We start from the raw sequence: 15,372 nt of genomic DNA, 5'->3' as shown, positions 1-15,372 counted from the left end.
TTTGGTGAGCAAAATTACTTCTTGCAAAGAGATTTGATTTAGTAATTTTGTGAACCTATCTAAACTTGATTTTATTGCTGGTTTTTAACTTGAATTTTGCAAAGAGATTTGTATTTTTGGGTTTTAAAACTTAGATAATATTTGCAGTGAGAACTGATTTATTTTACAATAGTGTTTAGAGTTCAAGAACGGTGCTTAATTGTTGAATCCTGCTAGTTTAATTAATTGATCTGATTTTTCATGATTTCCTGAAAATTTCCCTAGGCCTAACATTTCATCCATCTGAATTTACAACTCTTTTATTTTCTGTTTTGCATTGCTATTTAAATTACAATTTTGGTTTAGCATAACTAAAAGATTATTAAGTCTATTGTGTGAATCTAGAGTTCTTGTGGATTCGATCTCTAAGTACTACAATTGATCTCTTAATTTGAGAGAGTAGCTCATGCTTAAATTTGAGCATATCAAATTTTGGCGCCGTTGTCGGGGACTCTTTTGATTCACCATTAGATTAACATCTTTGATTTTGTCTAGATTTTTATTTTTCTGTTTTACTTACACGCTTTTGTTTTTTTCTTCTTGTGTGTTTCAGGTATATGCGTAAGCCTAGCACCAGGAAAAATCCAATTGGTCCTGTTGTTAAGCTTACAAACCAAGAGTTAGGACAACTGGAGCGTGAGAACACAAAAGCAGCCAAATCTACAAAGATGGTCAACCCAATCATATTGAGACCAGATGCGGCTGGAGTTTTGAGGGATCAAGAGGGTCATGTGCGCAACGAAAAAGGCCAAAAACTTGATGTTGATGGACGGGTTATTCAGGAAGAACTCGTCGTCGTTGATGAGAATGCAGATGGCGTCGATCGACGCAATGTTGGCATCGATCGACGTAACCAGGACGGCATCGATCAACGCAATGTCGGAGCTGGTGCGAATGGAGCCAATTTGGACCTACAGCCTAGACGGGACAACAATGGAGAGCTTGTCAAGACTCTTGCGGACTTCAACAGGCCAGATTTGTTCCCGCTCCGCAATCGTCCCTCCTCCATTCCCAAGGAATGATTTTGAGTTGAAGCCTGCCTACTTTGCTCCTGTTGGCCAAAGACCATTCCAGAACCTGCCACATGAGAAACCTCTAGACCACATTGAGCACTTTGAGGACATAGTTACAAGCATCAAGGCTAATGGAGTCACTGAGGACTATCTCTACTGTAAGCTTTTCCCTTATTCTCTTGCTGGGGAAGCTTCTCATTGGCTAAGGCAACTCAAACCAGGATCTCTGAAGACCTGGAATGACATCAAGGTGGCATTCTTGAACTACTTCTACGATGATGCAATGTCTGATGAGCTGAGGATTAAGCTCTCCACCTTTAGACAAGGACCTGCTGAATCTTACAAAGCTGCTTGGGTAAGGTTCAAAGCATACCAGAGAGACTGTCCACATCATGGGTTCTCAGAGGTGCAGTTGATTAGTATCTTCTTCAGCGGGATTGACTGGAGGTATCAAATGGCTTTGGATGCTGCTAGTGATGGGAACTTCAAGACAAGTTATCCAGATGACGCTGAAAAGTTGATAGAAAGGCTAGCATCAAGCAATAGTACCAAGAATGCAGACTTAGAGCGGAAAAGTTGGATATAGTCTACAATCAGTTTGCTGCGGTGAATGCTAAGTTGGATACAGTCTACAATCTTCTTGTGGGAAAGAAGTCAGTCCATTTTGCTGAAGATGTTGAGACTTTTGCACCAAAGCCAGAAATTACAGAAGATGTCAACTATGTGTATGGAGTTGGGTATCAAAATCAGAGATTTGGTCAGAAGAATTCATTCTCAGGAAATCCAAACAGCAATTTCACAAGGAACTATGGATCTTCTTCTTACCAACCCCTCCCTCCACCCAATTCAGAAAGCAAGATGGAATCAATGCTTGGACAGATTTTGGAAGGTCAACAGAAGCTAACAGTGGACTTCAATGGAAAGATTGATTTTGTATACACTGAGCTGACTGGGAAGTTCGATGCATTAAACACTCATGACAAGAAGCTGGAGAATCAAGTGATTCACACTGTTGGGTCTGTTAAACGACAAGAAGTTTTTCTTCCTGGAAGAACTGAGTTGAACCCCAAGCATGCTTGTAATGCAATTTTGGTGAAGGAAGAAAACGATGATATGGTAGCGGATGATGCATCGACCGATATACAACTGCATCGATCGACGCAACCACCATCAAGCATCGATCGATGCTCCACAGTATCAATCGACACCCCCCACAGATAGCTCTGGATTCTCTTCAAGCTCCATAAATCGATTCAGAGCAAGCTGATAAGCCTAAGGTTCCTTTTCCTAAGCCTAGGAGGACTAAGCAGGAGATTGAAGAAGCTAGATGCAAAGCTATGATGGATAAGGTGATGATAGAAATGCCATTAATTGATGCTGTCAAGTTTTCTCCTGGGATTAAACGATATGTTAAGAGAATGGTCACCAATGGTTTGAGTCCTGAGGAAGGAGTTTTGCTTACCAAGGATGTCAGCTCAATTCTGTTGAAGCAGCCTCCACAGAGGAAGAAAGATAAGAAGCAGGAGGTGGTTGTCTCTAAGGAAGTAAGTGCAGTGATTCATAGTAGGATTGCAGAGAAGTTACCAGATCCTGGAAGTTTTGTGTTAGATTGTTCTATCTCCACAGGAAGGTTTCCTCACTCACTTTGTGATCTAGCTCTAGTATTAACCTGATTACCCATTCTGTTGCTGTGAGACTTGGGATGACGGATTTCAAGCCAACTAAGATCTCTCTTATCTTAGCTGATCGATCCCGCAGAATTCCTGAAGGTGTCTTAGAGGATGTTCCAATCAAGATTGGAGATTGCATGATTCCCACTGACTTTGTGGTGCTGAAATATGACCAAGAGCCTAATGATCCTCTCATCTTAGGACACTCTTTCTTGGCTACAGCTGGTGCCGTCATAGATGTGAAGAAAGGACACATATCTTTGAATGTGGATGATTTGGTCATGAACTTTGAGATGGACAAGCTGAGAAGAGCTCCCACTATTGATGGTCAGACATTTTGTGTGGAGATAGCTTCTGATGACGATCCGCTAATAGAGCTTCCTGGAGACATTACTGTTGGGTATGTCAAGGAGTTGGAGACTGTTGAGAAAGTGAGTGAGCAAGCTTCTAAGCTTGAAGATTGGAGTGGAGATCATCTAATCAGTACTAGAGATTATGATGAGGTTCTAATGCATGATGAGTCGCTGGTAGATGATGTTTTTGTAATGGAAACACGGATTGCTGAGGAGAGTTGCAGAATCGTTGAAAAAACACGAGTTGCAGACATAGCATCGATAGATGCAGCTGTTGCATCGATAGATGCAGCTGTTGCATCGATTGACACTACTTCCAGAGACAGTTCGGACTTGTCCAAAACCGAAGATTCTCGAGTTGATCCTTAGCTGCAAGTCCTAGACCAGTTGTAAAGCTGAAATCTCACCATTCCACGGTCCAGAACCCACATGTAAGGCCAAGGTACACATCTTCTTCACCCAAACCTTCTCCTATCATCAATAAGAATTTCAAAGGTACAAAAACTGTTTTGCAGTTAACCAAGCCACGAGATTATCGTAGAACGCTTGTTTCTTCTGTTGATGATTTTGCAGGACATAAAAGAAAGCCAACCATACCTCAGTCCCGCCCTGGTCATGTTCCTCACATCCTTGGCAGATCTCATGCACGTACTGCCTACACACCCCCTTGGATGAAGAGGACATTCTCTTGGAAGCATTCACTGCCATGTTCTGATCCCCCGGATGCCTGAGATCCGACACAGTCAAGCTAATGACTGAAAACAAGCGCTTAGTGGGAGGCAACCCACTGGTAGGTTTTTCGTTTTCCTTGTTCTTTTGAATTATTTTTATTTTATTTTATTCGCCAATCTCTTACTTGATAGCACTGGGGACAGTGTTGTTTAAGTCTGGGGGAGGCAGTTACTAACTACGTTTTTGTTTTTGAGAGTCAGAAAAAAAAATGGTTTATTGAGTCAAAATTTTGTTGAGAACTATGATTTTTCTTTTTAGTGTACTGCCTTGGTTGATTAATGCTGCAGATTGAATCCACAAATCCGACTAATGAAAAATCCAATGGCTGACCAGTGAACCAGAGATATCCAAATTTCCGACATAATCCATAAAAGTCTGAGGTAATATATGTACTTTTCTTTTTACCTCATCAAGGAGATTGATGTTCATAGAGCTTTACTCCTTCTTCATACCTGACAAGTAAGATTAGAAAAGAAAAAAAAATTGGTACTCCTCTCCCTTATTTAAGTTTAAAATATTTTTCCTGAGAGCTTTGTTAAAAAAAAAAAGGAGAGAATAAAAGATGAGATGATTTTGATCAGTTTAGAGAGGTAGGTAAATTACTTGTGACCTCATTATTTTACTCTTGAGTCAAATGATCACACAAAGCTTGGAAGCGAGGGGTAGGTAAATTACTGATGACCCCATTATTCGCCTACAACTTTGAGAAAAAAAAAACAAAGCAAAGCTCTAAGGAAGATTAAAAAGAATAAATCTGGGGGAGAGAAAGAGTACCAAATGTGGTAAAAGATATGTCTTGCTTGTTATGGTATTGTACGGGAATGAGTCTAGAAGGTTCTTGACATTGATCAAATTGATGAGACCCTCCGATGAAGGCTTAATGGAGGAAGTAGTGAAATTTGGTTTAAATTTGGGATGCTATGAAATGTCAACGGAGAAGTACATGGTGGTTCGATTTGGATTTATCAGCTAAGCATATGGATTATGGTTTGGATGATCATGGCATTACTAGAAAAAGAAAACGAGTTCCTGCGTTTTCAAACCTCTTTCACAGGTCTAAGTTTATGTTTTGCTTGAGGGCAAGCAAAGGTTAAGTCTGGGGGAGTTGATATATCATGGTTTGTAGGTGTTTTTAGCCATGATATAAGTCTTATTTATAGTCTTTTTGGTATTTTTAGAGTCTTTTGAGTCTTTATAGGATTTAACATGGATGGGAATACAAAGGAGCTAAAAGAGGATGATTTGGAGCATAAGCAAAGCATTGAGGCTGAGCTACAAAGTTGGGAGATATGTTCAGAAGGGTGCATCGATCGACACAACATCAGCATCGATCGATGCAGTGTCCACAAGAAGAAATCGGAAGTTTTCCCATAAGTTTTGAAGATTTACAAATCTGCCCTAAAGTCTTCCATATTTGCATCATTAGTCCTTGGACGTTTTTAGGAATATAAATAGAATTTTTATGGTCATTGTTTAGACTGAAGCTTTATTTTTCCCTGCAACTTTTGAGAGCAAAACCCTGAGAGATTTTTAGAGAGCTTTTAGAGAGAAGAATCAAGACTCATTCAGAGAAGATTCAGAACTCCTTTTCTTCTTCTTTTAATCTCTTAATGTTATCTACTTTATTCATGATTTGTGTTCTTACAATTATGTCTGAGTAGATCTGCTTGTTAGGTTTAGGGTTTCTGATTAGGGATTTCATGGATTATTAAATCTGTTAATTTAGGATTCACTATCTTTCTTGTTCTTCACCATAGGTTGTTCTTAATGCTAGATCTTTGATTAGTCATCTGGATTTAGATCTTAGGATTATTGATTGATATGAGAATATAATTTATTTTCCTGATAAAAACCTTTGGTGAGCAAAATTACTTCTTGCAAAGAGATTTGATTTAGTAATTTTGTGAACCTATCTAAACTTCTTTTTATTGCTGGTTTTTAACTTGAATTTTGCAAAGAGATTTGGATTTTTGGGTTTTAAAACTTAGATAATATTTGCAGTGAGAACTGATTTATTTTACAATAGTGTTTAGAGTTCAAGAACGGTGCTTAATTGTTGAATCCTGCTAGTTTAATTAATTGATCTGATTTTTCATGATTTCCTGAGAATTTCCCTAGGCCTAACATTTCATCCATCTGAATTTACAACTCTTTTATTTTCTGTTTTGCATTGCTATTTAAATTACAATTTTGGTTTAGCATAACTAAAAGATTATTAAGTCTATTGTGTGAATCTAGAGTTCTTGTGGATTCGATCCCTAAGTACTACAATTGATCTCTTAATTTGAAAGAGTAGCTCAGGGTTAAATTTGAGCATTTCACCTGCCGAATATAGTAAAAGATGAATTAGTAATAAATTAGCCACAACTGAAATAAATCACATATTACAAATCACATATTTAGATATGATAACCGGTTTCAAGGAAAAAATTATAATAGAATTCTACATACCTCTTAAGCGGTGAAGATGTAACAAGCAAAGATATTACAAGCTAAGAAGCAGAGAGAGAAGGAAACACCTCTGAAATCATAACAAAAATCAACAAAGGCATGAGAAAATTATATACTAAAAAGTTCAATTTCGGAACAAATTAATACAGATTCTTGAAACTATGATTTAAGAGCAAAAATACTTAGATTATTAATCATTTAGATGCAAAACAAGAATTTAAAGTCAATACAATAGTTAAAAAAGGTACCAAACAAAGAGATGATGATTACTCGATTTCTTGAGATAGAAAGAGTCAAATTTTCAAAAACAAAGTCAAAATACAGATTCTTAAAATTATGATTTAAGAACAAAAAAACCATGATTATTAATCATTTAGATGCAAGACAAGAAATTAAAATCTATACAATAGTGAAAAATAAGAAAACCGACAGCTTCATCCTCATCATTAACACATTATTAAGAAAATCATTGAAACATTGTTAATAGTACTTATAATAATACAAATCTGGATTGAAATCGAGATTACAAAAGGATAAAAGTTGAACATGCCAAAAAAATTTCAAAATTAAACATACCAAATTCGATCAACATGGATAAATGGTCAAGAGAAATCCAAACTGAAAATTTGATAATTTACTTATACGGGATACTATTCTAGGTTGAAATCGAGATTAAACAAGGACAAACTTTAAACATGCAAAAAAAATTCCACAAATCAACATACCTAATGCGATCGACATGGAGAAATGGTGAAGAGAAATCCAACCGGATTGACTTTGAGCTAGTGAAGAGGAGACCACCGAAACGACTAAGAACCCGATGGAGAGACGATAGAAGATGGTTAAGATGGAGAGAGACGGCGGAAGATGGAGAGAGATGGAGAGAGATGGCAGAAGATGGAGAGAGATGGAGAGAGATGGCGGATGATGGAGAGAGATGGTGACGATGGATAGAAACAACGGTGAGATGGTGAAGAATGAGAGAGCCGACGGTGAGATGGTGACGATGGAGAGAGACGGCGGAATAAGGGTTTCGATTACGGTTTTGTTTTGGCCTTCCCAAATTTTTTACCCAAATTGTTTTTTTTCTCATATGTCTATGACCCAGGTTAAAGCCCACTAATTATTCACCCAAAAATCTCTTAATTTTGTATTTTCCTTATTTCATCTACTAAAAATCTAAACATTTAATCTAAATATATAATTGATATACAAATTTAATTAGTTTTTATTTACACTCTAAAACCTAGTTTACCAAAAAAAATTTTAAAAAGTGTAGATGGACAAATGTTTTGAAAAAGCTCCTTTATTCCTAATTTTCCCAATTTTTTAAGTTCTCACTCTCCGATTCTCTATGGCTTATCCAACCTAGTCTAGTTAATGCAGTTTAAAGTTTATTCTACACTTTTTTATGTCTGAAGACTTTGTAAACTTTTTTTTTGATGGGTTTAATTGAATGAAATACAAGTCTTGAAAAAAAAAATATACAAGTCTTGTTTGACAAAAAAAAATGACTCGAACAAGGAGGTGATCGGCTGATGGCCAACTTAGGATAGTTAGGAGACAATAAGATTGAGTAAACGGATATGGGATTTGCGGCTTTGGTTTTCAACCTCTTGGATTTAAAGTGGTAAAGGAATGGATGAAAATGATAGAGAGCGGAAGCTTAATTAACGGACGAAACGCTAGATCTTCAGAAGAACTCGGATTCACGAACGGATCTTGCTTAGAACGTCGTAACTTGACGAAGAAACAATAAGGATAAAGTCGATATCAGAAGCGATATCAACGTGGTTTCGCAAGTCCTCCTTGCAGGGCTTGAACACAAACTCTTAGAGTTGAGAGTTATCCTCTCTAGACTTTAGGCAAAGCTCTCCAAAAACAAGTTTATTCAATAATGAGACTAATGTCTCCTTAAATAAGAAAACGAAAACCCAAGTGTAATATTTAACGACAATACTATGAATTTAAAACCCATGAACCTCAGGCCCATTGAGGTGGTGATCAATAACTTGAAGATGCGCTGCATCAGTCCCGCCGGTTAGAAAGAGTCGACCTCGAATCTTAAATCTTTGGAGATATCCTTTGTCCACCAATTCATAATATTCTCGCTTACGAACTTCATGACGTTTCTTTTTGTGCCTAAAGTGCAGCTTGCGAAATTTTCCTTCTTGGTGAGCCGCTGTGAAAACAAACGTAGCTACCAAACTTCCTTGAACACGTGTAACCACAAGATCCTCTTTTTCCTTGATTCTTTTATCCTTTTTTGGAGCCAATGTCAACCCTTGTTGATATTCATGAGAACAGAGACGATCTTCTCGGAACACCAACCATACAAAATCACATGTTTTAAACACCAAGTCACAGCTCCTAATGGGTACTGCACAGTACTTCAAATGCAACTCAGCTTGCAGCTGAAAATCTTGAAATTCCGCAAAGAAATCAAAGATATAGCGTCCAACCCAAACTTGAAGACTATCACCCACCATACATCCTAAAATATTCCCCAATGTTCTAGTTGTGATCATTGTGTGACTATAAAATGTTGCATGCATATCCAAGCTGTAAGTAAGTAACGTCCACATCAACACAACGACGACCGCATTTGTGTTCTGCTTACCCAACATGAACCGAAGCTTGTTAGAGAAACAAGCCAAGAGGAAACTTAACTTTCCGCAAGTTAATAGCTTTCTTGATGGGAAAGAAACGACACTCCAACAAAGAAATGACGTGAATTTGTAACAAGAACCCAAACGAGTAAAAACAGCTCCGAGTGATATGTTGTTAGCGGTGGAGAAACAGAGCTGGTACCAAGGGAATGATAGCGGTGGAGAAACAGAGTTGGGACCAAGTGTGAACGTGCCGTTCACATGTTGAAAATCAGGTTGTGGCAACTTTTCCCAAATCAAAACGACATAAAACACCTTGCTTGTTTCGCAAGTAACGGCGTGCCTACACATAGTTGTCGTGCATGTATAGGAAAAAACCCGTTGGGAACTATCCACACATTCAATTCTCTGTTGAGAAACGTCACTGCGAAACTCAATTGACATAGTACACAAATCACGATGAGCAAATACAAACACCATACGATCCCATGATACCGTTGAGACTTTGCTACCATTGTAGACAAACTCCAAGATATATTCCAAAGGAAGCACAAAACACCCAAAACCAGCAGCCCAACGTTGTAATGCAGACGAAACATCCAACGTATTGATGTTGCTAATATTCACGATCCCCATGCCATCAAACACGCAAGGCATGTTACGACGAAACCGATCAAGTAACTGGCGATGATGTGAATTCAGATCTTCATAAGTAACTTGGCAATAAGATGTGGCTCTTATTGGGATTTCTGCTAGAATTTCCCAACTCGTACACTCTTTCTTTGAGACCACATACATCTTTTCCTCTTTTGTAGTTCTTATGTAGAGTACATGGTAATCTTCTTCTGGCAATCCACCATGATGAAAAAACACAAAAGATTTTGAATTCTCAATCACTTCAACTACAATTATCTCTCTGTCTTCTTCATAAGAATCATCATAATAATGATTTTCTTCACTATCGATAAAAGAAAACAAAGTACTACAGAGCTTATTGCAGAGATCTATAAACTGTCCTTGTAGTAAGGAAACACCACAAGAACCAGGGCTCCCTTGAATCTTTAACATGTTAATCAATGTAAATGGCGGTGGTCGTAAGTGGAAACCAAGCACCCACACGATTTGCACATCAACAACGGAAAACCCTAGATACAAGACTCCCCCATGAAGCTCCTTCCGCACAGCAAATAACAACGAAAACATTTTATTCCTTCCCATGTTCTCGTCTGTAGTGCTCTTGATATGTCAAAAAGGAGACACACTAAATTGGTGTCTACGTAAGGCACTCCAAAAATCTCACGTGATGATATCACCACAACTGTGTTATGGTGAACAAAAATTTCCACCATACGCCTCTTCTTTGTAATCAAAGCTTCAATGAGAACGAAAATAACATATTGACTTATGTTACTTAAATCTGCAGTGGAGAAGTCACTTTGATGAGAAGATGTTAAATGCCTTGAGCTTTCTTTTCTCAAACTCCACCAATCCATAATCTCTGCCGTTGTATTGCGCATGTAGTTTTTTTTTTTACCCTTTTGTCTCTTACAGCTTAGATGAAAATCAGCTCTTGTTATGTCCCATTGACAAAGACTTTCGAGAGATTCTCTGCTTTCAGGCACCGCAACACCACCTTTTCCTTTGTTGGATTTATTATTTTCTCCAAAACTTGTGTCGGCAACAATAGAGAGCACAAAAGATCTATCAATAAAGATCTTATTAATCCGACAGTCATAGATTGTGTGATAGAGATAATCCCAGTCGTGAACAAACAACATCTCGCGGCGACCACGATCTGGCGGTTCCCTATTGACCCTTTCAATCTCGAAGAAATCTATATTTTTGGTGTCTTTATCACAACTATTATCAGTCGTAGGAAGAACATTTTCAATGAGAGTCTGCTGTGCTGCAAAATCAAAGAGTACTTCCTTGTCTCGACTATAATCACCATGTGACTCACACTCGTCATCGTCAACAAAAGAATTTAGATAGTATATCTTATTTGACGTGGCTTTGTCATTATCGACTTCGTCTCCTTTTCCTGTGTTGACAGCAAGAGTATTTTCTTCTAAACTTAGAAGATCATCATCCTTGATGTTGTTAGGTTCAGCATCTCCGTCATCGTCGACAACACCGTTCTGTTCTTCCGAATCAAAATTATCTTCGACGTCTTCTTCTAATTGATTAGCGTGACAAAAATCACAGCTTGTTTTGAACACAAATTCAGATGACTTATGCACGACCTCTGATCCAAAATCTGGATTATCTTTAACTACAAAACTCGAAACTTCATCATAGACTTGTTTCTTAGTGGATAACTCAACTTCGTGTCTAAGCTCATCGACGCAGTCTTTGCCCTGAAGATGACAATTCTCTGAGTACTCATCCACAAATAGTTCTCTTTGTTTCAAGTTTCCCAAACGATTAAACACCATATTGTCATAATTACGAGGTAAATAGGTTGCACAGAGTTTCTTCTTAAGTTTATCCCATGATTTGATAGGATTTTTCCCAGCTCTCTTGCGTGTAGTCTTCAACTGCTGCCACCATGATGCGGCTTGTCCGCGAAATTTCTTCACCAAAAAAGAAACCAATCGATCATCCGAAAGTTTGTGAAACTGTAAAATTTCTTCAACCTCCATGAGCCATTCTAGTAAGGAATCACTAGAAATTCCACCATAAAACTCAGAAATCTCTAACTTAAAACACATCGTAAAGAAATCAAACCACCAGGAACGTGATGAATCTCATACCAACTGATAGAGAGCGGAATCTTAATTAACGGACGAGAACGCTGGATTTCAAGAAGAACTCGGATTCACGAACGGATCTTGCTTAGAACATCGTAACTTGACAAATAAGCAATAAGGATAAGGTCGATATCATAAGCGATATCAATGTTGTTTCGCAAGTCCTCCTTGCAGGGCTTGAACACAAGCTCTTAAGGTTGAGAGTGCTTCTCTCTAAGCTTTAGGCAAAGCTCTAGTAAAACAAGTTTATTCAATAATCAATAATTACACAATAATGAGACTCATGTCTATTTAAGAAAAGGAGAACCCTAGTCTAATACTTAACGACAATACTATGAATTTAAAACCCATGAACCTCAGGCCCATTAACATGACTTAAACAATCAACAAAGTCGTTGAGGTGGTGATCAACGACTTGAAGATGCGCTGCATCAGAAAATGATGGAGGCTCAAATTCACTTTTACCTTTTTTACTTCATGAGATGAATTTTTTTCTGATTCGATCGTTTCTTAAAAGAAAATAACAAAAGCTTCATCGCCAAGATTCCAGCGTTTTCAAGAGACCCTTTTCCGAGATTTTTCAAATACTAATTTTCTCAAGTTTCATTAGTCATCTTAATACGAATTCTGAATGTCTTTTTCTCAAATTCCATATTTGCCTTATCTAATCCCTAGATCTTTTTTTGTTTGCTTTGTTGACAAAATGTGTAAAGCAAAGAAGAATTAATGTAAACCATTAATAGTTTTCTTATATTACTTGGTAGTCGTCATTTGCATTTTCTGTTTTAATCTTTTTTTTTCTTTTTTTTTTTCCGACCATCCAATATAAAATAATAATTAAGACCGCTTTATTATAGAAATTACTTCTCTTGTTTTGATAGTGGCATATGAATCCTCTAGTAAATTCTCTTTGGTGATCCGAAACCCCGTGAATATTTGTTAGAGGCTTGGAAGTTGTACTAAGTGATCTTGATTTGAAATTCCATTGTATTCTTAAAAATTTTGGTAAGATATTTTAGAACGATTTTAAGGATATAACTCTCCGGCTGTTGTGTGTGTAATCTATTTTAAGGATAGACATTTTGAGGCAGTAATCTTTTCAGCTGTTGCGTGTGTAAGTTTTGTTACATCTCCCTCAAATAATATCAATGTGGTTGTTCTATCACCACTTTCAACCTCTAATTCCACTTTAAACCACTTTAAAATCGAGATGTCACCGTTTGTTTTGTTTTTATTATATTGATTGCAATATTTGATTCTTTTGTGGAAAGGTCAAACTGGTAACGCTCAAATTAACAAAAGCGATAAAGATCTCCACAAATGCGAGGGAAATAGGGAAGAAAAGAAGGAAACTAAACACGTGGACTAAGCTAGTTCACTTCATTAACTGAGCTTTGAGTTGCCTCCTCCTTGTGCAGAACGACACACATTGTTTATTGTTTGTCTTACGCTCCTCCTTTGTTTACACAGTCCCAAGTTCCACGTTGACATGCAAACTGATCCCCGAAGCAGTGGCTTGGAAACTTAGGAAGCGGTGGCTTGGAGCTAATCTTATATTCAGATCCGGTTTTCCGGGCACAGACCACGGAAGCGGTAGCGTAGGACCACTCTCATATAAAATCATACTTGATTAGTGTTCCCACATTTGATTAGTGTAGGACTCTCAATTATTTTGTAGTTTTATTGTGACCTTTTTGTTTAGTCCTTTTTATGGTCGAAAATGGAAAATATCTTTAGTGAGAATAAGCCTAACTTTGAATAAAATAACCTATTTTAAAATTACAAATCATAATTAACCTAACCACAAGTTGTTAGATGGTTTTGTGTTATTAGTGTTGTCATTTTATCACCATTCAGATTCAAGTTCGTATAATGCATGTTGTTAAAAGAAAAGAAAAAAAGTAGCCATTTAATTTTTATTACAAAACCTAACTAGTATAGCCACCTTATTAACCTAATCAATCTAATGAGCATCTTTATTGGTAGGTTTGTATTTTTGGGTTCTTAAATTTTTTAGTATTAAAAAGTGTAATTTTATAAAATAAGAACTCTTTGTTTGTTAATTAAAATTGTACTCCTCCAATGGTAAACTCTTGTAAGTGAGGTTCTTAGTTTTGAAAAAAATAAAACATTTGAGAGTAGAAACCAAGAAGTTGCCGCAAAACATTAGTTGGCAATCAGACACTTCAAATCTTGTTATGAAGCAGATGATGGGAGCTCACGTACAATAACTGCAAGACAAAAAAAAGCCATCCAAGAATCAGGAGTGAAGTGAGACCAAATATTATTCTGAAAGCACAAGATAAAAGGAAGTTAAACACAAAACAGCTGAAACGAGAAAGAGAGCACAACATCAGAAGCAGGTAAGTGTATAACTAGGTAAATCTCAAAATCCATGTAAAAAGAAGAAAGAGAGAAGAACAGAGTTAACTTACCTTAAGCCAATGACTTACCCGTCCCTCCATATTGATGGTCGTTGGTTTTTCAACTCCTGAGAGGAAAACAAAAAGGCCATATCAACAGTTGTTTCACTATATCGAAAAAGAGAGAGTGAATATGGGAGATTAGGAAGACAAAAAAAAAAAAAATACTCCACAATCAAACCATCACCGAGAGATCTTAGTACCAGAAAACCACAAAAGAAGACCTGCATCAAAGAGAGAGAGAGAGTGAGACCCAAAAAAAAATCGTTAAATCAAACAGAGAGACAAGGATGAATAAAAAACTAGAAGATCTTAGTACCCTCTTCCACAATCGTTAACTTAAGCAGTCTGCTTAAGTCTTATTCTTCACTCTTCAATCCATCTCTCTGAGATAAAGTAGACTTGAGTATTCTTCTTCATTCTTCAATACAACTCTGTGACCTAGCTGCAAAACATATACAGAACTATATTAAAACCATACAGTTAATTATCAAGGCTGAATCAAACAACAACTTAAAAGAAAAACGAAGAACAACTCACTTGTAGCTCCTTCCAAGCTGCGGGCAAAACCTTTCCACGTTTACTGATTCTTGGCTCTTTTTGTTAAATCCTAAAATTAGACACTCGTTACTAACCATACATTACAATTAACAAGAGAGATTTACAGAAATTAAAAAAAAAAAAAAGTGGAGAAACAAATCTCACCCCAACACTCTCTTTCGGTTTAGTGGAAAGAATACTCGCCTACCTGAGTTGATGTACCGATATGAAATCTCCTGCCCCTTCAACCTGGATTTCATATCAGAAAGACAAAAACAAGACCAACAAAACATTACTTGTCAATCAGACCTTCAAATGTTGCCATGGAGTGGATGATGGGATTGGGAGCCCACGTCCAGTAACTAAAGTGCATCGACATCCAACCCTGAATTAATTTCAAGTGTGATCCAAAAATTACGGTTTCAACTTGAGGAAGAAGAAGACTTTAATTTTCGCAAAATCAAAGAACATTAATTACTAAACACAAATTGATACAAAAATAGAGACAAACATACCATGAGAAAGATATTGGTGATTCAATCTCCGAATTGGTGAAGGAAAGCCTCCGATTTGGTGGTCTCCGATTTCATCCAACCAAGTAGTCGGTTCCCTCACCGAGAGTTGCCGTTGCGATCCGCCATCGGTGGAGAGGCTGAGCTAACGGCCAAGAATCGAATCATTCATCTCCAATTCCAACGGATCATTGACAAAAATATTTTTCAACTTCGCAATCTCCGTCGCGAGAGAGAAGGAACAAAAAAAAGTGAATGTAATTTTTTTCCCTTTTATATA

General features: G+C 37.2%; 1 long non-coding RNA gene across 4 annotated transcripts; it reads right to left on the bottom strand.

The window, feature by feature from the left end:
- Positions 13,669–15,372, bottom strand: LOC104724936. Of its 4 annotated transcripts, none has more exons than XR_002033932.1 (7): positions 15,096–15,372; positions 14,746–14,965; positions 14,581–14,650; positions 14,360–14,504; positions 14,209–14,264; positions 14,053–14,108; positions 13,669–13,848 (listed from the first exon to the last, which is right to left on the bottom strand). It is a non-coding gene; the product is annotated as an uncharacterized LOC104724936 (long non-coding RNA). The 4 variants fall into 4 exon arrangements; XR_757806.2 differs by having other exon boundaries at positions 14,360–14,485; positions 15,096–15,371; XR_757807.2 differs by having other exon boundaries at positions 14,228–14,264; positions 14,360–14,485; positions 15,096–15,371.

This window comes from Camelina sativa, chromosome 11 (assembly GCF_000633955.1).
Source record: "Camelina sativa cultivar DH55 chromosome 11, Cs, whole genome shotgun sequence".
In the NCBI taxonomy this organism is placed as follows: Eukaryota; Viridiplantae; Streptophyta; class Magnoliopsida; order Brassicales; family Brassicaceae; genus Camelina; species Camelina sativa.
This window is presented reverse-complemented; position numbering and strand designations above follow the sequence as displayed.